General features: G+C 40.0%; 1 protein-coding gene and 1 long non-coding RNA gene across 3 annotated transcripts in view; both read left to right on the top strand.

The window, feature by feature from the left end:
* ZEB1 (zinc finger E-box binding homeobox 1) overlaps positions 1–25,859 on the top strand; it is a 105,393-nt gene that overhangs the window by 40,606 nt on the left and 38,928 nt on the right. The window lies entirely within an intron of this gene.
* LOC128085859 (uncharacterized) lies at positions 20,457–25,580 on the top strand. The gene is made up of 3 exons (XR_008209134.1): positions 20,457–23,691; positions 25,006–25,040; positions 25,446–25,580. It is a non-coding gene; the product is annotated as an uncharacterized LOC128085859 (long non-coding RNA).

Raw genomic sequence — 25,859 nt, 5'->3', positions numbered from 1 at the left:
ACATTTTGTTTTGAAAATGGTAATGGTGAGTGTTTCCATAAAATTGATTGTGGATGCTGTGTAAAAATCCCTTCACATGAGTTAGTATTTGTCTAAACACCTTCTATGATATTTCTCTCGGTATGGATGTCCACCAGTATTTAACCCAGTATGTCCATTTGTGTATTTAGTTAATATCTTGATGGCTGTTTCCAAATTGCAGGCTTCATGGAGGCATTAGGAATTAAAGATATAGGAGATGATCTTTCCAAAATTAATTCTTCTCAGAATAGAATTTTGATCTTGAAGTAGTAATGTTCATTGCTATCTAACTTTATTCACCAAAGCTAAATATACGCTGTGTTTGGGGATGCTGCTCATGTTTGAGGGGAATATTTCTCATAGGGTTTTTCATGTAATGTTTGCTATCTTTCAGTGTTTATCTGGGCATCTTTTGACCTTAAGTAACCTACACTTGCATCTGTAATCATTTAGCTTTTTTCTGTGTTGCCTTGAAAAGTGCTTTACTTTAGTGTCATTTTGCAGTTACGAGCACGTTTAGGAGAACTGTCTCTTTCCTGCCTACTTCAGGAATTTTCTTAAAAAGACAGCCCTCCTTGCAGAGGGACGTGCACAACTATATATGTGCATCACAGATAGTGGTTGCAAATCAGGTCCCTGAAGAATGTAAAAGGTGTTTGTATTTTAGGGCAGAAGACAGCAGCACAGAGCAGCACACACTTTGGTACCTCAGTATCCTTCCTGAGCCCTCATGCCTGCTATACATAAGCAAGAGGCAAGCGTCCTTGCACTTCTCTTACCTGAATGGTGAACAGCTAAAATTACTTGAAACAATATTTAAAAACAAAAAAGTATGGCTTTTATGACTGTAACAGACGATATCTTAAATTTTATGTGGATTGCTTTATTTTCAGTGGAGCTTATTGTTCAGGTGATGAAGCACAACCTGAAGCAAATATTTCAATTGCACAAGCATTTCATATAATAGTTTGCCCCATGTCTTCTGAAATTACTCCTGTTCCCATTCTTCCTGTTAAGGAGAACACAGTTTATCTAATGTAAGAGTTAATGCAGAGTTGACTGCTGAATGCTTTTTTCCCCCTCTGCCTGTTAGCAGTGCAAACCCATAGTGCATGAAGCTGCTGGGCCAAGTGAAAGCATTGTCTTTCATTTCCATGAACATCTTTCTTTGTGGCACGCGGTTGCATACAACAGCTATTGCTCTGAGCTCGTGGTACAGGTGTGAATGAGTGATCTTTAGTCTGTACTGTCCATGTTTGCTGTTTGGTAGTATGAGGAGATAGAAATAAAATCCTTTCAGACTGAGCAGTATGTGTGAGTGTAAGCTCACAGCCCTTGCCCAGTTCCTTTTTTACTTCTCCCTCTCAGTGGGTAGAGCAGCAGCAGGGAGGAGAAAGCTGGACGTGCCTCTGTTTGACCAGTTACAGAATGTCCTCGCTAAGTATTGAAAGAGGCTGTGCTCTTGTTAGGCTCGTGCAGACGTTGGTGCTGATGGAAACTGCTGCATCACGCTTCCCTCCCGCACTGCCTGCGGCAGCAGTCCCGGGCTTTTGCTGTGTAATGGCTGCTGCTGCTGCGGGACTTACTTCCCCAGGACCAGGTTGCTGCAGAAGTGGTGGCTGCTGGCTGGGAATGGAGCAAGAAGGCAGTTTGAATACATGCTATTCTGGATTATCTGAAATTCATGCTGCCGCCAATATGTAATGAATCTCAAAAAGCCTGTTCATTTTCAGTTAAACTTGTAACGTTTGTAGCAGATCCCTCATCCTATGGAACAGGTGGGGAGGCTTCTATTGCACTTGTCTGGTATCTAGAATTATTTAAAATGTGTAAATTTGCAGAAAGTAAGCTATGTTCCAAAGTCACTGTTAATAGGGAAACAATGTTATATTGTGCTTCTGTGGCTTATAGTTGAAAATACCTGATGGTAATAAACAAGAATATTTGGCTGAAGTTTTGTACACTAAGTAAAGCATCTCTATGATGCTATTGTCGTACTGAGGTTAGAAAGCATGCAGAAATAAAGCTGTTCCAAGTCCAGAGCAGTGATGGCATTAATTCCTATTACTCTACTCAGCAGAACAACAATAAACCCTGCCAATCCCTCTGCTTGGGAGGGACAGGAGGGTGGGGAGGAATGTCAGCCTGTGAGCATATCTTTCCAGTCCTGTTTGTGATATTTATTGAGCCTGCTAAGAAATGCAAAGTGAGTCCTTAGGAAAGAGAAATAGGTTGCTTTTGTTGTTTTGTGCTACTATGTAATAATGTGACGTTACTCAGAAGCAGGTCAGCATGCTAACTTTTATGTTTTGTGGTCCTGAAGACTCGTTGTATTGAATATTGTGCTCTTAAACGGAACAGCTGCATCTAAAGCCCTAATCCCACCTCAGCACTGGTTTCACGGCCTCTCCCTTTTGCCCAGATAGCAGCCTTAGTTGGTAACCTGACGACTTTCCAAAAAGATTAGAATCGGTGTTGGTGCAGGTTAAAGCTCTCAGTGATTTGGCTAGGGAGAACAATGTGAAAAAGAACAGGGTGGTTGTTATGATGTGCCCCCAACTTTCTTCTTCCTTTTGACTCCTTCTGTCTGTATCTTCCGACCACAGATGGATTTCTCTGCACTGGGAACAGCATGGCAGCACACTGCAGCAGCACACTGGTTAGTGAGGACGGACCTGCCTCATCTGCTGCTGCCATACGAGTAGCAGGCAGTGCATCTCTCTGGGAGCAGAAAGTGCTCAGCGAGCTCAGAGCGTGCAGCCAGGAGTGTTTGTTCCAAAAGCAAGTGAGGAGGAGCAGTGCCCCGCCTCCCCACGTTCTGCTTTGCTGGGTGTGTAAACTCAGGCATAACCAGTGTGTCTTCATCTCCTGCTTCTTCACTGCGAAGCTGCAAGTCTGCAGTTTTAGATCATAATGCAAGATATTATTCTTGCCTTCCTCACAAAGTGATTTGTGACCAAGGGCCCCATGCTGTTTCCAGTCACATAATTTACAAAATATAGGCAGGTATACACGCTCATTCACACTCTCTTAAGTGTACAGTATTTCAAAGAAACCTCCAAGTGAACCTGTTGTGAACTGAGACTCCAGGAGGCTGTTTTCTGTCCAAGAGAGCAAAAAACCTAAGCAGGGAATGCGTAGATTGAGCAGTGTTACTGAATATGAGATATTTCTAAAGTCCACACAAACAAAATAAACAGCAATACCAGCAGGACTACATGTGCCACTGGAACTGAGCAGTGTGGGAGAGTGTGTGCTCCTGTGTGCATCGTGTTGCTTTGCTGAGAAAGGCTCTGCTGGTTCCTGGGTTGGCTTCTGAGAGGCCAATCACATGCCACCTGCCAGTCAGTGGAGGGCTTTCTGCTACAAACCGTCAGTGTAATTTTTCTTGTCTCTTCCATTTGTTTGCTTCATTTGTAGGTATTTTTTAAGGGAATATCAGTTTTCCCTGAAAATGATTTCATAACACAGCTGTCCAAAAAGGAGCAGCAAAGCAGTTGCTTTCTGCCCTCTTTTTGTGGCTGAGGTCCCTGTGAATGAGGTTTGTGTGCCTTTCAGTGCACAGTTTCCTAGCCTCAGGTCTGTGTGCATCTCATTGGTGTGAGTTGAAATTGTGCTGTGCTGCTTGCAGGCCTTTCTGCAGCTGTTGGCAGCTCCGTGTTCTAAGAACCAAAATACACCAGGACTTTCAGAAGTGGGAGCTAAAAGCAACAAAGTGCAGATCTTGAATCTTTATGCTCAGCGGTGTTTTTGGTATTTTGAACTAAGAACAATTTTAGACTGAGAAGTCTGCTAACAGAGCCAAAATTATCAGTTGAGCCATGTTTAGCTTCAGCGTTAATGCTCTTACAACTGTCTAGACTTAGGCATCATAAATCAGTGGAATCTCACCTGTTCCTTTCTGGAAGAAATATACCAGGAGGCTTCCAGCTGTGCTGGGTGGCAGGTACAGGAGGAGTCACGCTTTTGAAAGTGCTCCCTGCCATCAGCTGCTTGTGAGGAGCAGGGCTGGCAGCAGGGTTCTGTCAGGATGTGCTGGGAGGTACCAAACCCCTGCTTTGCCACTTGTTCTGAGAGAGATGGATTTTTAGTTATTATTTTAAGCTCTCCTGCATATACATATTCCATACAGTTTCTTCTGGCATTGTATGGAGAAAGCAATACTTAATGTTTTCTGTTCTTTTTGTGATAGGGAAATTGCCGAGGGATAGGCTTATGTGAAGGAATAGTATTTTGGGGGTGTAATTTAAAAGGTGATGTGGTGCTTTAGTAGTCTTTTAACTCTATAATGAGCATCTTCATGTTCCAAGTTGTGCTACCCTGATTTCTACTTTAATCCCTGGGTAAGTCTTTGCAGCTTCATAATGAATTTTCTTACAAGTGTAAATTAATGGCAGTGAACTTGATGGAGGCAGTAATACTTGACACAGGGCTTGGGAAGAAGAAATGAAACTGGGACAGACACTAAGCAGAGCTGCTTGCAGTCTAAGAACAGCTGAAGCATAACGTTGTTTCTTTGCTTGTTCCATTGTAAGGGAAGATGTTCTCCCTCCTGCTGATCAGACCCTCTTGTCTGATGCGGGTGGGGCATAAGGGCATCCAGGCAGAGTCATCTGCACAGATGGGAGCTTCAGCTGCAGAAGTGTGGCAGGAACTTCCTCTGCTGAATCACTACTGACTCTTTGGGTGTCTGCTTTCAGGTATCCCAGCAGGAGGTGTGGAAGTCCCGTACAGCAAAGAGCTAGGCCACATTAAATTACTGTGAAATACTCAGGCTGTCCAGACAGCAAACTCCTACTTATTTTCTGCTCCTTCAGAATACAGTTTTGAAGACTTTTCTAAAAACACTGCTTTTCAAGACATGCAGACTTCTCTGTAGTAAAAGATTTTTTTAATGCATCTTCTTGAATATGTTGATATGTACTTTCTTGCCAAGTTCAAAGCCATTTCTTAGTTACAGGGAAAACTTGGAAAGGCATTTGAAAGAGTTTTATACTCATATCCTTTGTGAGCTGCGGTAGGCATGCTAAAGATTAAAACCAAAATATCTCCCACATCAGTTCTTAAGTAGAGGGGATTTCTATAAACAGTTTTTTGACCTTTAAACGGTATGGTCTCAGCTGTGCCAACGATTGATTGTTGAGATGAGTATGGGCCATGGGGAGGGAGCATAACTCCATGGGCAGGGTCAGGGCTGTGGCACTGTTAACATCCCGCTCACACGCAGAGGAAGGACTCGGGTCCTTGTTGTTAGTCAACAGCTTGCCTGGACATCATTACTCTAAATGCTGTCTGGCATGTGTTCAGATTTTCTTTGAATTTGCTTTAGCACAAGTTATGTTTATTGTTCTACTGTACTTTAAAAATTCTGCTCTGATTCTAAAGGAAGTTCCAAGCTGTTTCCAAGAGTAACTGTACGGAACTGTTTTGTCCTGACCTACTTACGGGATTGTATGGAAATACATATGCAAGTGTTTCCTCGGCCTATGCAAAGTTAGCCACTGTACGTGCTTGTGTCTGTCCTGGAGCTGCTTTCTGTGAACGTCACTCTGCCACTTCTGTCTTTCTCTTTTTTTGTCCATCTCACTGCATGCTGAGCGAACTCTTTTTGATGCTTGGGCTGCTCTGAAAGTAACGCCTCCTATTTCCTTATGTTGCCACATGGTGTTAGAGGTGGATGTTGCTGGTATGGCAGTAGAGGTGGAACCTCCCACCAACATTCCATTATGTTTTGTTCCCCTTCTGCTGTCATCTGTCACACAGTGGTCTGTCAAAGTGGCATCTGTGTGTATAAAGCAAAGGTGTGTCACTGAATTCCTCCAGGTGAAAAAATTGCACTCACTGATGTTCATCAGCACTTCCTGAATATGGATGGAGACCAAGCAGTGGAGGGGTGCACAGTGAGGCAGTGGGTGGTGCATCTCAGCAGTGCCGTTTTACAGGTGTCACAGGTGATCTCTATGCTTTCTCTGAATTTCTATAACACTTTTAAAGATTGCAGTTGGGGGTTCTGTGCCTAAAACCTTGCAGACAGTCTTCTTTAAATACTTTGCATATACTCTTTTTCCAATGAATTATTGCTTGCTATGTGTTATAGACACCAAACATGGAATCTTGTAGAAGGAAAAAATATGTTTGCATACAGCTTGTACTCAGCTTTTAATAGTCACATACCTATGTGGAGTTAGAGTAGATTTTATTCTAATTAAGTGTTGTCCTACATTTTTGTTATTAAAGACAAGTAAAGTATTTGAGTACATATTACACTTCAGTCTGTTTCAGTGACCTACATCCTTCCTTTATGCACACTTCTGCAGAAACTACAGGAACTTAAATAAGGCAATTCAAAGAAAATTAGAAAGGTCAAACAGAAAAAGGAGCATATCAGGCATTGAAGGTAAAGAATGCTGGCTCATTGAAAATCCCATTATGCATTTGTGAAGATGCGGATATCACTGTAACACATAAATGATTTTTAGTCCTCTTAGCCAAAAGCATTTCTTCTTAAAGCATTACTTACTTTTCCTATTCTTTCTTCTTCCTTCCGTGCCCTTTCTAATGCTGTTCCAAATGTCTGGGTGCAAAATAGTTTTCTATTATTAACTTATTTTTTAAAGCTTAGTAAGAAAACTTCATTAAAAATTCAGTTACTAGTTTGAAATTCTAGCAAAAGATCTTACTGTTCCTTACATGCACACTGCAGGGGAAGACCCCACAAAACAGAATCTACACAGTCATTCTTTCTTCTTTTCCTTCTCTTCCTTCAAATTCAACCAAAACAAATCCTGGGAGCTATCAACTTCACTTTTAACTGCACTGTTTTGGTTTCCTTCTTGCTCTCAGATTAAAGGTGAAAAGTAACTTTGCACTGCTATGGTATAGTGATTGCTTCCAAGTATTTAGATAGGAATCAGCAGCATTCAGGAAACTGTTGTCTAAGAGTCTAGGTGTTCAGGGCAGTGAGTGAAGTTACTAAATACTTATTTATTATTGTTATTATATTATTACTAAGTACTTCTTATTTATGGATGTAAATAGGCATCAAAATGTATTATAGTAGTAAACCTGTTGCAAGGTTGGGGCATATATTGCAAGCGTGTTCTGATACGGTAATGCAATTATATGGTTAGGAAACAAAAATCAAATGTACATGTGCAGGAAGAATAGGTAGCAAATTTATGTTTAAGAAATTTGCCATATCAATAGTTTGTGAATTTTTGGATGTTGTGTTTGAACACTGCATTGTAAACTTGAATGAAGATGAGTCCACTGGTAAAATGAAGAAAATAACAAACTAGAAGAAATAACTCTTTATAACGTTATGAAGAAAAAGCCATTAGTTGCCAGATCCTTCAAAAGCAAACGTACACTTAAAACAAACCTGATAAACTTCAGGCAGCCTCAAAACATTTTTTATCCTCTCTAAAGCTACGCTGTGATTTCTGTGGCTGGAGAGCATCCACAGTTTCTGCTGAAGTTGATGTAGCTACCAGTGTTTATCATCAAGCACAACTGGCTTCCTTATTAAATAACTTAGCTGCAAGTCCAGAGGAGTCTTCTTTTAACCAGTATGAAATTTAGAGATGCCCTAATTGAAAACACACACTTCAGAAAGGGGGGGGAGGAGGGAAGTAGTGTGATTTGGCAGAATTAAGGCCACTTGAAAGATCTAATCTAATAATGTTCTGCTAACCTTTTCACTAGATAATGAAGAAAACAATTTTCTTCACTTGGAAATCATATTACTGTTTTTGGTATGATAAACATTTCCGGCTCCTAATATGGGACTGCTGAATACTGGTAGTTCTGACGAGGTATAAGGAGGTTAGTGAATACAAAAATTTCCTCCTTATTTATATTTTTATATGGCTTTTGAAAATTACTTCTCTTTCAGAGTTCAGCACAGTATTCAGGCCTTTGTGATCCACATTACATACTTAAAAAGGTGATATTCAGAGTTTCCTTGATTTAATGATATCTCTTTTTAAATGAGCATGAAATACTTTATTATACTACTTTAATGTATAAGGCTCTGAAATTTAAATGTAAATAGCTTTAATTTTAGCATCTATTTGACTTAAAATTGCTTTGATTTGGGTGAGTTGTTTCTTGTTGTTGTGTTGTTTGTTTTTTGTTTTTTTTCAATGTAAGTACTCCCTTCAAATTTTACCTCAGAGCTTGAAGAAACCAAAGAAAACAAATGCTTGAGTAACAAAATCTAAAGACAGAGTTATTTGGAGGTTATGGTTATTAATTTTTTTAATAAAAATTGTCAGGCTTATTTCAGTTTTAATCTCTGTGAGTGCTGTTGATACACCTACAAGTACTTCTTGTTTTATGACCGTGGCTGTCACAAAGACTTCTTGTTTAATATAGCTGCCAGCTGTCACAGAATCAGAGAATCGTAGAGGTTGTAAGGGACCTCCAGAGATCATCGAGTCCAACCCCCTGCCAAAGCAGGTTCCCTACAGCAGGTCGCACAGGTAGGCATCCAGGCAGGTCTTGAACATCTCCAGAGAAGGAGACTCCACCACCTCCCTGGGCAGCCTGTTCCAGTCCCTAAAGAGTATCTTTTATATGTACATGGAAGGCTTGTGCATGTAACTTCTAAAACGAAGGCTAGCTGTAGTTGCCTGTCTTGGTAGGAGACATGATTTTAAAGGAAATCAAATAATTCTATCAAAACACCAGAGTTGCTTCATTCTTACATTTTCAGTGCTTTTGTTAAGTAAGAGTAAATTCCTAACATCCAAATGTAGCCCAAAACAATTTGCTTTTAAGTTTAATTTGGCTGCAAACATCGTTGTGATTTCGAAGAGAAAAATCCTTCAGCAGTCTTATTCTAGCGTAGTGTGGGGAGGAATTACTGCTTATTTAATTAGGTACTTGCAGCAGAGAAAGCATGCTTGTAAGCTGCGGAAGTGTGTAAATAAAGCAGTGATTGCTGAAGGGGTGATGGAGCTTTCTGTGCAGGCTGCTGTCATTCTCTGAAATGCAATTGTAACTGTATGCACAGTAACGCTGGCACCACTGAACTTTGTTGTCCCTTCAAGGTCACACAATAAAATCATTTGCCCATAGAGATTTTATATCCGTATTATGCATAAATAGAATTTGAATGCTTTGAAGCTGCCTTATTTAAATTACAGTTTTTCTGGAATCTAACAATCTTGCAGACATCCAGTCCTTTTTGTAGAGAAGGCAGTGGTAAGTTGGTACAAGAAGTTGACCATATCCCTATACCTGTTTGATGCTTTCAACAGTAGGCTGCAGTAAGCACCACAGGCCAGTTTGCTGGGGGGCCTGCAGGGAGAACAGGCTTGTCCTGAACAATGTGCTGAACTGGAGTTGGTATTTTAAGTGCCGCTAGTGAAGATCTTCTCCAGCAGTGGTCACACTGTGCTCCAGTCCTGCAGAGGTTCTGAAACTGTAGAACAAGTCCTTTTTATTGTGTTAAAGTCTTCCCCACATCAGACATCTGTAAGGATGCTCCTTAAATACCATACAGAATTAAAAGAGCCATAAGTGGGGTGCGTTTTCTGAACCTCAAAATCCTCATGAGACCTGCGAGTGGTTGGCTTCTGTGAAAGGCTAAAACACAGGTGTACCTGATTAGATGGTGCAATAAATGGAAGTACAGGAACATCCCCTTCTTTGATAAAGTTGAAATGGTGCCCACGGTAGGGAGTAGAAAGAATCTTAGGTTCTGGCAAGCATGCTTTAAAAGCTCAGGAGATGAAGCAAAAAAAACCATTGGGGTACAATTTGCAAGGTATGTGAAAATTAAGTAAAAAAAAAAAATGAAAACAAACAATATGATGGTTCCCAATACATGGATCAAAAGAACAGGTACCTGTCTCATCTTTAAAGTACTAAAATCTAGCAAGAAGACCCACTTTTCCATGGCTCTGCTAAGAAATGCAGGAACAGAGAAGCAGCTGCATCAAGAAAATAAATGTAGAAATTCTGTTAGAACTAGTTTTATCTTCTTACAGGTTAGGTACAGTTTGAAGCAACATGTAGGAAAAGCAGAACTAATTTAATTTAGTAATTTAAAGAAGATGGAGTGTGAATCTGAACAGTCAAAATGCCGAATGGATACAGAAAAGCAGAATGGAGAAGAGGGGGAGTTAGACCCAAGTGGAATTGCACTTTCCACAACTTTCTTCTTGCTTTAATTTTTGAAACTAGATATTAGTGCTTTCTACTAGCTGAATGTGAGATCAAGTATGTAAAATGCATTTTTCTAGAGTATGAAATTGGCTGATGTGAAATGTGTAACTGCTGCCAGCAGTAAGAAAAATTCCGTAAGGCAGAAAGTGAGAACTGCAGAGAAAAGGGACCTGGAGTGAGATGTGGCAGAAATTCTATTAGGAAAACTTCTGGCTTGTTATAGAGTCTCAATTTATGTTCTAAGCATATATTTAGGCTGCATCTCCACTAAATGGGTACAGTAATGCATTGTGAGAGTAAACCAAACTTGCAGTAAGGGCGCCAGAAGAAGGTTTTTATACTTCATAATATATCGAATGATCATTATTTTCCAAGTCATGTGAAGAGAAAACACCAACAACTTTTTAGTAAGTTGGTATTCAGCATAATCTACTTTTAAAAGATCATGACATTAAAAAAAAAAAAAGCAGAATGGGAAAGAGCAATAGAAGGAAAAATGAGTATGTAAGAAGAAAAAAAAAAAAAAAAAAAAAAAAAAAAAAAGCCTGGGGTATAGTTGCTTTACACAGTTGCTACTTCAAAGAATTACTTCTTCTATAAGAAGAGCCAAAAGAACAGATTAATTCACTGTCAAATCAAATTTTCCTCTGGAGACTGCACATACCATCTGAAATGGGAACAGTGGGTTTGTAGCAACTCTTCATATGAACCAAAGAGTCCTGCAGACTCCAGAGAGTCCATCTAGTTCCCATAAAATCTATTTTCTTCCAGTCTGGTAAGAGGCTTACTTTTCCTCAGTGTTCACTTTTCTGATAACTTTATACGAGATGACTATTATTAAATATATTCTCTGCTTGGCCTTCAAATGGGAAAGGAAATTCTTGTTTTAAGTGACACACACCCACTGAAACTGTGCTTTGGAAGTTGGGTTCCAGTCTGTCTTTGGATTTCTTTTTTATGCTAGTTCAAGACCAGGCTTTGCCAGTACCATTCAAAACAGTGCATGAACTTGTCACCAATTCTCTGAATTTGTATTTATTCTCCAGGAGTGATTGACAGATGTTGAAGTTTATTTTGGACAAAGGATTACTATATTTTACAGGGAGATTCATCCTTAGTCACGCCTTCAATATGCACACAAAGTGGGCCACTATTCCCTGTTATTTAGTCGTAGCAGAGAGGTAGAGCAGATGACCAATTCCCGTGCAGTGTTAGTTCTCAGTCTTTGGCAGATCTATGTAGCTTCCTAACCAAAGAACGGGAGCTCGCACCTGAGAAAAAGATTGCTTTCAAAATCTGTGGCATTATCCTGTTAATTCTACTTATTAAACTTTAGCAGAGAAAGAAGCTTTTAATGTTTTAAGTGGGCTGTGAACATAATTTGCCACTTCTGATTTAATTAATTGTTGATACCCGAATCTTGTCAAATGTAATTTCATTGAAAGAAACGCTGCAGCAAATGGAATACCTGCAGATTGCATTCTAGGGCTTAAAAGGCATATTCTATTAAAAGGAGAAAAGAACACTTTAAGCAAGCCCTCTCTAAACTCCTGTCCTTCATGTGAGCTTTCTGGGTGACATGGAGAGAGCATTCAGCTGTCCAGAACAGCTGTGTTAAAGTTGCATCTTGCCACTTTTATCCTCTGTTCTTTCTCCTCCATGCACAGATGCTCGTATCATTTTGTAAATGTGTATGTATAACTCTGATTAATTTCCTGATTGTGTTCACTTCTTCCGTAGGGCTCCAGCCTCAAGGCAAGATGCGTGATATTTTTAATAGGAGGCTTGTCACAACTGTTTTCCACAGCGTTGTTCAGGGGGTTGCCTTGGGTCTTCAAGTATAATGTATAAAGTATAATAGCTCAATGCTATTCCAAGATAAAAATTGTTTTGAAGTAGTTTTTCATAGGACATCAAAATTCTTGTTTCTTTTCTCAGTGTTTCTTTGAGATGGGATTTTAAAAGGAAGTTTTTGTATCAATTTTGGGTGACTTAACATTCTTAGGTGCTTAACTTGTGACTTAAGCACAGAAATAGTATGTAATGTCAGGATGATCTCCCACTGACTGTTGCTGTTTGCTTTAGAAACTCTGGAGGAAAACAACAAAAAAAGATGGGTATCTAAAAAATGGAATAAGGATAAATAATATGGTTTAAGAATTACAGTCTGAATGGTCACCTTGGCATTATCAGACCCCGTGGCATACAGTTAGGTTAGCTGAGAGACTCTCGGCACTGTGTCATTTGCAACTTCACCTTCCAGCTTTTGCAGCACACAAGCCAAAGATGGTTGGGATTCTGGTGTCACATGCAGATTCTTGCTCTTTTACATTGGAGGTGCATTCTCTACACTAAATAGCAATATAGGTTTTGTTGTTATTTTTTTTTCTTTTGGTGTATTGCTTCATGTTGTGCCCCCACCTTAACTGCATCTATCAGGAGAACTGGAAAAGAGCTGTGTTAGTCTGTTTTCCAGCACAGTGGTACAACCTCCTTGTTCCTTCCTCATGTTCCCAGAGTTTCCCGTCCCTTTTTGTGCCTTTCCTTCTGCCCACTAGTTTCCCACCTTCCCGGTGCCCATTCTCACTCTCCATCCAACTGCTCGCTGTCTTTTATCTGCTGCTTTTCTTGCTGACTTTTAGTCATTCGCCTCTTCTGTCTTCCATCCTCTTTGCCCAAATAATGTGGCTTTCCCCTGACCTTCCCTCCAGTTCCCACTCTGCTTGCCAAGTAGGCTCAAATTCCTCCCTTGCCAACTTCCTGTAGCTTCCCACTCACTAGATCTGACGCAATCTACTTTTTTTCGTTTTCCTTGTTTCATTTATGCCCTTTACATTCCAGTCACATTTTCCTTTCTATGTTGCCTAGGTGTCAGCACAGAATAGTTGAAAGCATAAAAGAAACTTTCCGGCCTCTTGGTTGTATTTTTAGTGCTTACCTCACCAACAGGGAAATTCATTTTTTAAAAAGGCCAACTTTACCCTTAGAATTAACTTTATTAAACATAGCTTTGTAGAACTTGCTCTGAGTGAAGTTCTAAATCTTTTTGTAGTGCTGCCATGGCAGTACTCTTCCAGATAATGCCAGCGCACAAAAGGTACTTGTTTGTTGGGACAGTGCCTGTATGCTATACTGAAACCATTTGGGTGTTGCAACTGCATGAACTTTTACTCAGGGAAGAATGTGAAGTATAACAGTCCTTAACATTAGTGGGGGCTATCCCCAGTTTTTGGAGATCTTAGCTGTTGAAGTCTGAAAAACACTGAGCCTTGCTGTGGGATATTGTATTCTCACGTTCCCCTGAAGATGTGTTTTAGGTCAGTTGTGAGGGACAAAGAAAGCAAATTCTTACCATGTAAGTTACACACTGTTAAACATATCGGGTTCCCTCTGAAAGTGGAAGTGCCACCATGCTCAAACAGAGATTGCTCTGAAAGTAATGCCTCCTACTTATTTCCTTGGAAACTACAGGAGATGCAGTGAGCACAGTAAATCTGCTCGATAGAGCAAATTCTCAGCTACGAAGCGTTATTTTTCAACGTTGTTGCCACCACTACCTATTCATTTTCACCAGCAATAAATAAGAGCCTGCAGGCCATGCTTGTCAAAATTTACACCAGTAGTGGTGACCCACTGTCACCACAGATGAAATGCACCACCCCCTGCCTCACTGTGCCCACATCTACTGGTTGATCTCTATCAAAATCCAGCAAGTGAATGTCAGTGGCTGCCGTTTGTTCCTCATGGAGGAATTTGGTGACACACCTTTGCTTCGCACATGCTTCTGTGCCAGACACCAGACTGCCCCTTTGCTGCCATCTGTCACACAGCAGTGATATGGAATGTGGCTGGGAAGTTTCAGCCTCCACTGCCTTACCACCAGTGTTATGCCTTACCACCACTTATGGCATCGTGTGCCGACATAAGGAAATAGGAAGCATTACTTTCATAGCAGCCCTTGTATGAGGGTTTTGTGCATGTGTTCTGCTTAGATTTTAAATTTTTTCACCTACATTCTTGAACTGTTTGGAGCTGTTTTACAATGGATAACTTCCTTGTTGAGCACTTGCCTCAGATTATGTACCAAAACAGAGTTAGCTGATGTTACTGTTATAAGCAACTGAAAATACAGTATTTTAGTAGCAACCTGAGTATTGAGCAATCTTTAAATTTTGTTCTTGCAATAACTGCATAATTATAAAGAGTTCTTTTGGAGTGTCAACAAATGTCTTGGTTCCACACTGGTCAGTTAGAAGAGGGAGGTATCCTTCAGCTATGGTGACAGGGTAATGGAAGCCTCTCTTCTGCCTCTTGACCTCAGCTGTCCCTTTATTCTTGCACTCTTAGTGGTGAGAATGCAGTTCAACCTGAGCCAAAAGAGTAGTCTGCTCTAGAACTCAGATTTTTAGTATCTCCTTAGATAGAAATTATTTATCAAAGTTATTGTTCAAATTAATCATCCAGTCTTCTCATTGGGGCTGTATTGAGTCAGAGTGAGGATCTAATGACTGTCCTGCACTGATTCTTTGCATGATTTTTGAGCCTCTTACTGAAAGTGGGAACAGGGCCTGGTCTGTGCCTGCATTTGCCTTCTACTTTCAGGCTCACCAGGGATTCCTGTATGGCACATGCTTTCCTGCTGGAGCAATCTACCGTTGACTTTAGGCTGTCATCTCTGGGGACTCCAGTGTGACCAACAGCTCCAGATACTGTTGTATCAGAACTCCTTTTCCAACAGCATTCTAAGCTGACAGCCTTCTACCAAAATGTATTCAGAACCTGAAAACTCTCCAAGATGGTTTCTGAGGCCAAGTGGATAAAAGTGTGCTCACAGTGTACCTCTTAGGGTCCTCTGACTCGCATTCCTTTTCTGGTGAGAAGACCCAAAGGCATGTGTGTATTTCACATGCATCAGGTGGTGGCTTGTCTTCTGTTGTCTCTCACTGGGCTTGTAACTGCACTTTTTCACGTAGCTTGTTGTTTGTATCCTTTCCACCTTAAGTCTCTGAAGCTCACAAGGTATCCTCCTGGCCCTGGCCGAGCCAGCCTCTCATTTCTTCCGGGAGAAGCAGCCTTACACAGGAATCTTGGCAACGCGTGGGCCTCTTGCTATACTCTCACATTTCTGGGCAGACCGCCACTGGGCATCATCCTCCATTGCCCTGGACATCTTTAAGGACCAGTGGGTATTCTCAGGGCTGCTCTGCTGATGTTTCCATCAAGTTCCCTTCCAGTTCATCTTCCAGCATGCAAACACTTGTTGGCTGTTTCAATCACTGTTCCTCTGTGTCATTTAGGCTGTTGGATTTTGCTGGGGTTGGACTAATACCCCTCTGTAAGTAGAGAAGAAGATGAAAGACTGATACTAGTACAAACACTAAAGGAACTGCGTTTGAAAGGAGAACAGCAAACTGACCAAATTCAGCTGTGTGGCTCCACTCACTTCCTGAGTTAAAATGTCTATGTTCATTAGAGGTCAGAACAGAAAGATTTATATATGTCTGCTCTATGAAATGCCCTCTGTGTGATCTGGCATGCTGTGCTGTGTCACTCTACCAAGTTTTCTCATTGTCTCTGCATAAAATTGTTGGCTTTTAATTTTGGTGTTCTGATTTTCTCTCTACATTTTACTCTGCTTTTTCTAAAGTGTTGGGGTTTTGCTTAAAGAGAGACTTCGTAGTGGCAAAATGACAGTAATAGCAGCTATTTTGTATAGTAGTAAATTAACTGAAATGCCACTTACTTTGTTTTTAATGGGTACCAGCAGTTATTTCTACCTGAACTGTCACACACAAAACAAATTGTTTTTAGTGTGTAAAAATAAGCAGTGATTTTCCCATCTGTTTTCACTTATAGCTCTGCAACATGTAACAGCTATTATGAAATCAACTTAAAAAAATCTCAAAGCATTGAATGTGTGGAAGCTTGGATAGATATTTGTTTTCTGAATTAATGTGAGTGTATGAAAGTCGATTTCCACGTCTAACCTTTTGTTTTAGAAACTTGGTTAACACAGTTTTGCTTTTTTACCAACAGAGCAAATCAATACTGAAAAGGCATTTGATGTGGTTGTTTCTATGTGCCTTTACTGGAATTACAGTTACCTTTACCCCAGTTTCACTATGTGTAAAACTAATTTAGCATTTCAGTGTGCTGATTTTCAATTTTATCCTCTAAAACGCACAAATGTGTGTGTATTTGCATTTGTGTATATGTATATATATATTGTAATTATGGCTCTTTAAATATCTAATTTCAACAAGTAAAAGAGTTACCTTGTGACACAGAGGTAAATCATAGCATAACCTAGAAAATACTTTAGGAAAACTTTGTATTTTCTGCACTTGGTATGTAAAAATAGTTTGTTTTCTGGATTTCTTTCTCTGCCTCCTTCTCATAACTCTACAGTGAAAAACATAACTGTTAGCTCTGTGATTTCAGCAAGTCTGGAAAACAATTAAATTTGCCTTGATGGTAGTAATTTAGGATTTCCTAACATGATGCACCAGGTGTAATTGGGAATGACAGTCGCTATAACAAACAGTCTTGATGAAATTGACTGTTTGAATTTGCCTATTTATTAGTTGCATGCTGTTTTAAATTAACTACACCTGCACTTCAGTGCACTTCTAGCTGTTGACTAGTCAGCTTAATCTTTTCTACGTGGAAATTTTGCTAGGCTATATTTTTCTTAATTTTAGATCAAATTTAGGTTATAATTTTCTTAATTCTGCTTATTTATTCCTTTTTGACTGCTCCTCATTTATCTGCACAAAGTGATATTCCCTTCCCCTGTTTTTCGGTGTTTGGTTTTATGATGCAGCACCCATGACCCTTTAATGACCCTTTGAGATCCATCCTGACTAGCGTAAGCTGACATGACATAGATCACTTAGGCAAAAGGAGCCAGAAGGATGCTATCTGAGTGATTTGGTTTGGTTTTGTTTATGTTTCTTTTTCTTGGAAAAACTTCAGCTTCGGAAAATTGTCATAACTGCAGCGTCACCCTGCAAGTGGCACTTGGATTTAAACACTGTAAGTCTGGAAAACAGCAGGAAGCAGCAGCTAAAAATAGCTGTAAATGTTTCCTTATCTTCTCATGCATTAATTGACAAAAATCTATACTGCCCTCATCTGTTCTTTCCTTTCAGTTCTTAAATGTGTGCTTTACTGGCTTTTCTTCCCAACAGCATGATTCAGGCTCTCACATTTTGAGCCACACTCTAACCTTAGAACCAACGCCTGACTAATAGTTTAACATATGTGTTAAATTGATGAAGCACCTGGGTAACACTTGACCTTGTGAAAACAAGATATGTATTTCTTTTTTGGTTGCTTATTACTTTTTTGTGCAAAAAGTTCACTATTCTGGCTGGGGTTTGTTCACCACGTTTCCACCCCAGTGTGAATGTCTCAGTTTTATAAGTTCCTCCTTCCTGCAGAACAACTTTGCAAAGATCGTTGAAGTGAAATTTGAGCAAATCTTTTTCCTTAAGCTCTGAACGCATGTTCTGTGCCATTTGATTAAGGATATTCATTTGCTTTTAACTAAGAAAAGATGTAAATATGTTTTTATACATATTGTTAAGATTTAATTATCGTCAGAGAGCTGCTAAGTGGAGTATGGTTCATGTTCAACAATTAAATGATAGAAATTTTTGCCACTGTTGAGAGTAGTTCTCATAGTTATGGGTGCCCCTAAAATGATCCTTTTTAGATGGCCTTTATATCTTGCAAGTCCCGTCAGCAGCTGACAAAACAGTCCACTCAGCAAGGTCTTTCTGATGACCCTTAGAGATGAGTGTGGTTCCACTGAACATGATTTCCTTAACTGCTTATAATATTGGGATAGCATCTAAAAAGAAAAACGAGGAAACATTGACAGTTTCAAAAATTGTGCAAAGCTGCCTGGAAAACCTTCATTCAACCGGTGATGCGTGTACTTGAGAAAAGGCTTTGCAGAGTATTCTTTAATACTACATTTTGTATGCCACTCACGTTACTTCTGTAATTTTGGTATTACACTAACTTGAGTGAATTCCATGGTTTGACTGAAAAGCAGTCGTGAAGAGAAGCCTGCAGACTAATGGCTGGCAGGCTCTAAGGAAGTGATTGAGGAGTGAGATGCTGCTGCTATGCCAGCTTGGGTGGGCAGGAGGAGCATAAATGTTTGTAAAGTGTTTTTGAGGTGCCAGGAAATCCGGTGCAGGTAAAGCTTAGTCTTTGTTCACGTATCTCTTGAAGTTTGCTAGTAGTGTCTTTTGAAAACGTCAGCTCAAAATTATTTGAGGTGTCTGACTGGAAACGGTTGAGAGCCGAAATAAGATTGCTGTCACTACCAGTAGGGTTGAGAGGAAAGGAGAGCCGCATTACTCCACTCATTTCTCAGAGCAGACAAGATCCAGTGAACCCATGTGGTCACAGCTGAAGGAGAAGAGCATGTGTAAAACATGAAGTGCGGCCTTTCCGTACTTGGGACAGTGGTGGTGTGGTGGTCTTTAATTACAGCTGTGTACTTTCCAGCACATCTGTTCTCCACTCAGTGGTCAGCAGGCAGGCATTGCTCTGGCCATGTAGCTGTAGGTCACTTGGGTAGGAGCACTGTTCACAGGAGAAACCATCCTGTATTGAAATGCCGAACATTTACATGGCTGTCAGACTGACAAATTGTTGTAAAAACTTTGACCTGAGTACTTCAGATTTACTTTTCAGTTAGTGAGCTCTTGGTTTGTTTGTTCTTTAAATTTAGTCTTAATTTCTCTGAAATATGGAGCTAGTTCTTCCTACTGCCAGGAAGATGTTGTAAAGAGTATTGTGTGAGCACTTGGATGCAAAGAAGGAATACCTTCTGCCCTGTAGTAGCTGAAATGGATGATCAATCCCTCAGTGATACCTGTGAAAATGAAAAGTGGCCAGCTGACTAATGAGAGCACAGTCTGGCCTGTGCTCTGCGTGAGACTGGAGTTGTGCAGTACGGGCAGGTGGTCGTGGAAGTGAAACCTCTGTAGTGATGCCCACTGGGGATTCCAGCTGGCGTTGCAGAAGCAGATGTGATTTTCTCATTGGCTAACCCACTTGTGCAGTCATCTTTGTTTAATTTCCAATTACGTTTTTGTACACAATCTATACTAAGTTATCTTCATACACAGAGTCCACTCTTCTCTCCTCCACAAGTCTCAGTGCTTTTGATGTCACTGCATACAACCGTGTTAATGTTCCCTGTGCTGTTCAGCATGCAGCTACCAGTGGCTTTCAGTGTTCGTTTTGTAGATCCTAAAACTTTTCTGGGGATGATGCAGATGGCAGTATTATCAATTCAAGTTCATTATTATCAATTCAAGTTCATTAATATATTTTCTAAGATACTGTTAGCAGAATTAAAAATGCTACCTGTCCTAAATAAAAACTAATGATTTTTGCTCCCTGTGGTTGAATTGTTTCCATCCTATACAACCAGAAAATTCTGAATTCTTAGCAACAGTTTTTTTTTTTTTTTCATTGAAAATTCTATTGTAATCTGTCCTGCTGAAAACCTCAGAAAATCAGCATCCAGAAAAATCTTAATTAAATCAAACGGATGATATGCTGACCTATAGCAAAATGACTTTAACGCTTTTTTTCAAAGAAGCAAAACCTGAGGCTTACCTTAACTTTCTGTTCACGTGCACGATTTTCTGATTTTCATCTCCATAATTAGCAGTTACATCAAGCTGCGTAAACTTTGGAATGTAGTACAGTATCAATATTAACATGAAGTGTTTCCAGATGTGACACTCTTCTTTGCACACTTAAAATTGTTTAACACTATTAATATTCAGGTTTTGTTGTAAGCTGCCAACTGTCTTTATTTATGAAATTTCACATCCCTTCATGTGATTCTGAGGCACAACTGAGGTACAGCTAATGGCTACAGAATAGCAAAGTGGTTTCGTGATTTTGCTTTCAGTACACATCTAGAACTCCAATGCATTGCTATAATAAGCTAAAATGTATTACAATAGCTTTGTATGTGAAAAGGAACAAAATAAGAATTACGTATTGCTGTTTTGAAATACTAACATTTAAAACTCCAGGAACATTTTTGTCAAGTACTCTTTGGAGCAGGACTGTGTTTTTTCTTTGTTCTGATTCTGACATAGATTTATTCCAAAGACAAAGAGTGATATTTATAGAAATGTTGTTGGCTAAGCAAAGCAAAGTCTGTTACACACCTCTTTTTTTTTTTTTTTTTTTTTTTTAAGTAAACATTCTGAAAATAGTCTTTACTAAAGAGAAGAAAAATAGCAAATATCGAGAATATTAATGGGCAGGACATCATAAACTTCTTTGAATTAATACAGAAACACTGGAGAAATTGTTTGCATTTGAAGTTGTTATCCATGTTAAGTGCAGTTTAATGTCTTGGAGAAGACATTCAGTCACAGGTCCAGAAGCTGAAGACAGCCAAAGTAAAGAGTGTTGTACTTTCTTCATCCTTTCCTAGTGCCTACTCTGTAATTGTCAATTTGTCCAGCCACGTCTTCACCCATAATTTCTGTTTCCTTCTTTGAAGGAGGATAATATGTCTCAGATTTCATTCAAGTGGCAACAAATTCCCCTTCTCATAGTAAAATCTAAGAACTAACAAGACCATAAGCCTTTAATGATCACAGGAAAAAGTTTGAGACAAAATGCAGTCATGGAGGAAAAGGGTTGAAAGTAGAGGAGGTGTGTAGACACCATTACTGTTTTTCAAGATAGGAAAATGAGATTGGCTGATGGCATTGAGAGGAGTAAAGTCCTTTGCTGTCGGCAGTGGGAAGCTGACACGTCAGTGGAAGCTGTGCTGCAAGAAACCCCTTGGCCTTGTCACCAATTCAGAACTGTCACTTGTCTGAACTTTGGCATTTGGTACTTGGGTGATCAGTTTCTTATTCAAGTATCTAATACAACATTATTTTCTAATTATGTTTTGTAATGCTTTATAGTTTGGCTCTAAGATATTAAGCAAACAGTAGGAGAAGCTATTGCTTAAAGAGGGTTTCTCAAGAATAGAATCATAAGAGTAGAATAGTCTGGGACAGAAGGGACCTATGGCATTCCAAGTACGTTTCATTGTGCTCACACTGTGGTGGAGCAAATTGGAAGCCCTCACCAACAAACACACTTTCTCTCAGGCATTGTTATGCCATCCTATAGTTTATCATTAATAAACCTGATCGTTAAGCCTGATCTTATCACTTTTCCCTTTCAAACCTAACTTTAAGCTCTTGCAGTCAGCCCCACTAAACTGTGAGTGAAATTTCTTTTCCCCTTTTGAAAAAGGTGAATCCAGCCAGGCCATGTGGGCCTGGTGTCACATAAGTTATCCCATGGTCAAAAAAAATCCCAAATTCTGCTGGTGCCACCAGCCTCAAAGCCAGGTATCAGTAAGCTGGGTCCATCTGTTTCTTTAAATGCTACTCCTTACAGAAGGAGGGATAGAAGAGTGCTCCTCATCCCTTTACTGATCTATCCAAAGCCCCGAAGTCTATTGGTTACTCTTGGGCTTTGTTACTACCCACATGAAAAAAAGCAAGAGCAGATAGTATCCTGAGGGCTGTACCAGCCTAGGACATTTCCTGTTAATATTTTCGACCCAAGCCTTAAGGACCAGACCTGTGGGTCTGGTCATCAGATCCAGCCCTCTGCTCCCCTCAGAAGGGAATCACCTATGACTGTAAGTAACACACACCTTTTTTGTTTCATGAAAGCAATCATAATGTAAAGTCTGTAAATTCTAATCTAAGTAATTCTAATCTAAGTGTAAGTGATTCTAATCTCTGTAATTCTAATCTAAGTGATCATAATGTAAAGTCTGACCTGACTGCTCTAGCATAGATAGATTGTCATCTGCCTTACTGGGTTCTACCAATTCCAAAGCCTTCTCCCTGTTGTATAAGGGTACCTGTGGTAACCTAATCTCCCTCCACTGCATTGTCAGATGATGTTACACAGTTGTCTCAAGAGTATTGCATTGAAACATATTGGACCACTGAGATTAGTGTATACATTAACAAAATGCCTCTCACACTTTAACATTGTGACAAAAAAAAAGTGTGAGATTTCTGTAATGTTAATTTCTTTCAAGCCCAGGAATTTGTTTTCCAACAACTTGAAGTGGTGAGCAGGGATGCTCCCAATCATGGCATTAATGCTGATTTGTGACTGCAGTGTGTTACTGAGTTGCTACCTATGAGATACTGTTCAAAGTTAGATGAAATTAGAAAGATCAAGTGACTGGGGTGTAGAGACTATTACTTCCCTGGAAATAATCTAATTAGCACAGCTCACAGATGGCACATGTCTGGCTGCTGATCTGTTAGCTGCTCGTTACTTGATTCTAGAGGAGGAGTTCATTTGTTGGCATTTGCTACCGTTAATCTGTCTTTAGAGATTTTCTGTAGTTAGCAAATACTTGTTAAGAGCTAAAGTTAATTTATAAGCATTTCTTAAACCTTTAATTTCACATGGTGCAATGCAAAAATAACTTTCCCTTTTCACTTTTTCTTTGCTAATCTCTAAGATCACTTTTTAGTTCTAAGTTTAAAGTTGACTTTGTATTATGAGGATTTTTTCTCACCTTCACACATAGTTGTCATTTGTTTAAGTGGCACTGTTCCAAAGGTGCTTTCACAGAACATTTTAAAGGAGATTTTTCTCTGCACAGATTTGAATTAACTAACTTGGGGGGGGGGAGCTGCCGCACAACTTCCTGAAAAATTCCTCCAGAGGAAGTAGAAGTCTTGAAAACAATTTTTAGTCTCAAATACAGAAAGCTACCAAGTGCATACAAAAGTTCTAAGCTGATAATTAGTAGAGTAAATATAAGCACACATTCACAGAGTTGAAGATCTTGCACAGGTATAAAAGTGATCCATTAACTACAGGAACTACCTCTAATATTTAATATACAATAAAGTGCTTTCATATTTTTAACAATGGAATGTTTTTTACTGCTCATGTCATCACACTGTATGTATCCTAAAACATTGGCTGACATTGCTCACTTTTTCTCCAGGAGGCTTTATGCTAAATTTGAGTATTGTGTTAGTTTGCTGGCATTTTCCTGCAAATAATAAGCTTTTCATAGTTCGTCTTCAGAGTTTGAGCTAATCATGAGTTTAAAAAATTAAGATGAGTACAGGAATCACCCTTTGATATGTTGTTGTCTTGTGAATTGAGGATGATTGAAATATGGATCTGGGCATACATAAATACTAAGACAGAGAGTAGGAAAAAATTCTCTTCTGGGTACTTCTCTGCAGATGTACCAGCTGCACCAATGTGTGGCTAATTCAGAATGACTTCAGGAAGCAAAATGAACTTTTCCATAGATACTTTCTGACAAGTGGCTCATCTTTTCAGATTATTGGCAAAGAACCACATTAAGCCATGCTGTCACTGATCCGTTCTTCATCGGCCTAATTCCTTTGCTCAGCAGGAAAACCTCCAAATTCTCCTGGAAATACCCTGCTGGTAAGCTGAGTGAGCTCTGCTGGGTTGCAGAGCACAGGCTCACATGCACAGCACAGCCTGATTTATGGGATAACTTCCAACCTTGCCATCAGCCTGTCTGTCCTGTGTAAGAGCAAAGCTCCAAATCAAAGCGTAGGAGCCACCTGTTTGTTTTGTTTTATCTAGTGGCAAGTTCTCATAAAATAAGAATAAGCCTTGAAATTATCATTATCCTGATTTGTTTCTCCAAGAACTTGATAAAACATCCTTTGTACCTACCTGTCTTGATGGCGGCACAGCTGACCCAGTAAGCAGGCTAAGCAGCAGGGTTAGGCTGCAGGATTACGTTTGTTCACACTGAGCACAAGGCTGCATCACCAGTGAAGCTTCTGGCTTGCCATCAGCTGGGATGCAGGCAGATGGAGCTTGCATGTGCTTGCAGAGCAGTCTATGCACTAACGTGGATCTTTCTTTGCAGTATGCCTAGCTTTAAAACTTAGGTGAGGCCAGCTCGTTGCATTCCAGTGATGTTGTCCTCCTTTGTGCTTTCTGAAGAAATAGGGGAGTTCAGGCATCTCTTCCCAAATCTATTTAAAATAAAATGTTAGGATTCGCCTGGAAATCACATACATGTAGAAATGTCTTTTGGCAAGGGAGGTGTCTGTGTTTAGTACGTACCCAGAAGAAGTGCTGTAATTGTGGTAACCTCCAGCAAGTCAGAAAGGCAAAAAAGCTGAGAACCGTATGGATGTTATGCAAGACAAGTTACCACCCTTTCCTAATACACATGTACCAGTGAGTGTCTGGGAAGAGGCTCAGGTGAAACTTAACTCTTAAAGTCTCCGTTTCCCTTCAAGTGATGCCCAGGTATCCTGTCCTGGGTGTATTCTTCACTGGGTACTGCGTCATTGTCAATTACCATACACATACACAGAGCCAACGCACTACTTTTGTCTTTGCGCATGCATTGCCTTCTTTGCCACGCTTTGTGTCATGTTCCCTAACTGTTGAGTAAAACTCTGTCATGTGAGAGCTTTGTTTCAGCAGGGTCAGTTTAAGTCTTGGTTCTTCGCTGAACTGAATGAGCTGAGCTTCCACTCCTGCTTCTGCCCTCTGCTCAGCTAATTGGAAAAAAAGCATCACAAGAAGGGGTGCTCTTCCTTGCAGGATTTACTGTAAGGTGTCCTCTGTTGATTATCTGACTGTCAGATGGATTGTAGCAGTTTTCAAGGTTGTTGAATTTTGCAAACAATTTATTCGTACATATGTGTATGTCTGTTCTTTATATATAGCTTTTAAAACTCAAACTTTATATTTCCTTTTTATTTTTTGTAGAGGTCACCTCTGATACTAACGAATACAAACAACAGGTATAATTTTATTGTGTTTTATGTCTTACCTTTTACTTGTTTCATTGGTTTGGGGGCTCATTCTGCTCTAGACCTCTTTGTAGTTTGGGGTGCGCTCACTTTGGGTACTCTTGGGAACATGGAGCACGGCTCTTGGTACCTGGAAGTTATGTGGTTTGATCCATTTTCTTTGCATGATCCTTTCACCCTCTCTGGTGGAGTGCCACGCAGGGCTGCAGCTTTCTTGGTCTCTGGTGGCAGTGCTCAGTAGCTGCGTGCTGGAAGATCTTCAGTTAAAACCTGTCAGCTCTCTGGCTCACTGAGCTTTGTGGATCTCAACTCTATTCTTACCACAGCGTCAGGACACGTGTCACATTTTTTTCCTTTATGTATTGGAGCTTACTGTTCCTCCATGGCTTCTCCAAGGTTCTGAAAGCAGACTACTGTGAGACTCACAGTAACCACTGAAACCGCTGTGTGCCAGACTTCTCTCAATTGCCAGGTTACAAATCTAGTTCTGTGTTCAACAAGAAGGAAGATTTCTGTTTCATTGCACGTAGTTCAAAGAAGATGCATTCTCAGTATTACAGAGTGTCTGAACCCCTCCTCCCAAAATGCTCCTACAGGTAAGAAATGCTGTATAGGCTCTGTGTTTCTTCCAGAAACATCTTGTAAACAGCACGTGAGAGGCTTTGTGATTGTGAAAAGCTTTTGGGATGGCAGCACAAAAAATCTCTTCTACAAAACAAATGGAGAATCAGGGAGGGAGGCCAATAGAAGACAATATTCTTAGCGCATGAAATATGGCACAGTTTTTTTGGAGAAAAGAAGTTTCAGATA

This window comes from Tympanuchus pallidicinctus, unplaced genomic scaffold (assembly GCF_026119805.1).
Source record: "Tympanuchus pallidicinctus isolate F22 unplaced genomic scaffold, pur_lepc_1.0 scaffold3, whole genome shotgun sequence".
In the NCBI taxonomy this organism is placed as follows: Eukaryota; Metazoa; Chordata; class Aves; order Galliformes; family Phasianidae; genus Tympanuchus; species Tympanuchus pallidicinctus.
This window is presented reverse-complemented; position numbering and strand designations above follow the sequence as displayed.